A 2612-nucleotide genomic window follows, 5' to 3' on the forward strand; every position below is an offset into this window, starting at 1 on the left:
ATTATTTTTTATTTTTTATATTTTTTAATTATATGAAATATTTAAAATATATTTTATTTTAATAATTAATAATATATATTATTTTTAAATTTATTTCAAGAATATATATTAAGAATAAAATTAGACATGTTTATACGTTATGGTATTTAGATGTGTCTAAATGTGTTCGAAATTTTTTTTTATCTTTTATTAAGACACGTTAAAACACTTATATCAAATGAGTGTTAACAAATATCGTATTTAAAATATATTTTTCATCAGTCGAGTTGAAAAAAAAAAATATACGGCAAATAAAAAGAAGTGTCTGGTTCGTAGCTTTGTTGGTTTCACGTGCAAAGTCACTGCATCTTAACCGTATTCTGTCACTGCTCTGACTAGGATAACCACTGCACTAACTGCTTCTTCTCTTATTTAAATTCTTTGCCTTAATTTGCATTTAATTATTACAAAAGCCACTTAAAGAGTTTAAAAGTGGATATATTGTAAGAGGAATTTTATTATGACTATCGATACGGAAATACGATGGTTATAAACTTTTGATAATATTCAAAAAAATATCTGAAATTAATATTATATTTTTGTTCAATTTTATGGTGTCTACAAGTTTTTGTCTAAATTTTGTCTAACTTACTTTTTGTAGTAAGTTTTGATTTTTTAAAAATTATTTATTCTTATATTTTTTAAATTAAATAATAATTTATAACTCTTTTTAATAAATAGACACCACTTTTTAAACACCATAGCATTCACCTATATTTTTTATCATTTGATTTAGATGAGATTGGACAAGTAGTGTGCATATTAAGCTATCTAGTTAAACATTTTTTCAATTTGAACAAATAATAATGGAATATTTTTTATTTAGTTCCTATTAGTTATTTGTTTTTATTTTCTGTTTGTTTCACCTTGTTGTATTAATTTTTAAAAAAAAAATAAAAAATCGTCTCCATAATAAGTGTTTTAAGTGTAATTAAAAATTTTTAAATTTAATTTTAATACACTGTTTATATAAAATAATTATATATATATATATATCTAATTACATAATATCATATTAAGAAAATAATTATTTTTTATATTAATTGTTTAAATAGTCATAAAAAATAAATAAAATTAGACGTAATCATATATCAAAATATTTTACACTGTGTATCAAAATGAAACTCTTATATTTTTGCATTAAATGCCTTGATAATATATTGAAAAAATTAAATTTTTTATTTTAACTTTGTAACAAATATCCTTAAACACTCTTTAACTAAAACCTTTTTTAAGTTATATCATTCTTATAATTAATATTTTAACAGAGAATGTTATAAGAAAGGAGCACATAATTCTTTTCTATATCATATTAATCATTATTTTGAATTTAGCTTTAGCGGTAAAAGCTGATGTGGTATTGACTATTGATAGAGAAAATTGAAATTTTGAATTAAAAGAATAAGTTAAAGACTTAAAACATAAAATCGTAATAAAATTAAAATGGTTTGATTTATTTGACAACCTACTATAATATTAGCTGAAATTGACTGCTATAATATTAGCAGTGTATTATTACTATGTTTATAACCATTTAGTTTATAACCAATTGGTTTAGCCACTTCAAAGAATAATCCAGCATCTTATAGGATTTAACTAATGTCGTTTCTACCTTTCAAGCTTTGTATACTTTATTAATAAGAAAAGAACAAGAGAGGTGACTCAGCAATTTCATCATGCAATAAACTTTACATTAGGTCATGGTAAGGTGCGAATTTAAAATTCATTTAAAAAAGCATTTTACTTTAATAGAGTTTATAAATTTCTCTTTTCGTTTACATTTTTTTTGTCTCATAAATAGAATTCAAAAAGTTTAATTATTCTATTAATTTTTATAATTTTACTAAATTTTTAATTAAATTTAAAATTGTTGACATAAAAATAACTTAATTATAAAATTACAAGTAGTGTAGAAATTCAATTAAAAAAATATAAAAACTTAATTACAAATTTAATAAAACTATAAGCATCAGAGTAATTAAACCAATTCAAAATAAGCGAAACAAAATGGTCGGATAAATTTATCATTGAAGCATTACAAAATGAAGAACAGAAATGAAGAACAAAACACTGAATATCAAGCAATAATTAAGCATAAATGCATAATCAAAAAGCAAAGGTTTTGGAGGTGGGTGAATCAGCAATCTTAAGAGTCTCTTCAATAAGCTTTCTAGCTTTTCTGCTCCTTATCTCCATTCTCATGCTCTCACTCTTCTCCACCTTATCATAGTAATAAGAATGCTTGTTATTTTTATTATTATTATTATTCTTCAAACACCTTATTATTTTGGATTTAAGAGTGAGCACCAACCTTCTCAAACCCATCATCTCTGATTCTGTTCAAAGTTCAAACACTGAAACCCATCTTTAATTCATTAAAAGTTAGAAAAGAATAAAAAGGACACAATTGGTGATTAAGGAATAGAACCAAAACCTGTGAAGGATTACTCTCTGAATGTAAAAGACACTGTTCTGTTCTGCTTCAATCTTTGGCTCTCTGTTCTTCCTGTGTATTTATTTATATTTACAAGAGGAGAGAGCATGAGCTATCAATGTGTTCAACTTCAACTATA

At 23.1% G+C, this 2612-nt stretch overlaps 1 long non-coding RNA gene across 1 annotated transcript; it reads right to left on the reverse strand.

The window, feature by feature from the left end:
- Nucleotides 1-2038: 2038 nt before the first annotated feature.
- On the reverse strand, nt 2039-2581 carry LOC107471443 (uncharacterized). Its single transcript, XR_008004610.1, has 3 exons — nt 2474-2581; nt 2351-2393; nt 2039-2259 (listed from the first exon to the last, which is right to left on the reverse strand). It is a non-coding gene; the product is annotated as an uncharacterized LOC107471443 (long non-coding RNA).
- Between the last annotated feature and the right edge of the window lie 31 nt (nt 2582-2612).

This window comes from Arachis duranensis, chromosome 10 (assembly GCF_000817695.3).
Source record: "Arachis duranensis cultivar V14167 chromosome 10, aradu.V14167.gnm2.J7QH, whole genome shotgun sequence".
In the NCBI taxonomy this organism is placed as follows: Eukaryota; Viridiplantae; Streptophyta; class Magnoliopsida; order Fabales; family Fabaceae; genus Arachis; species Arachis duranensis.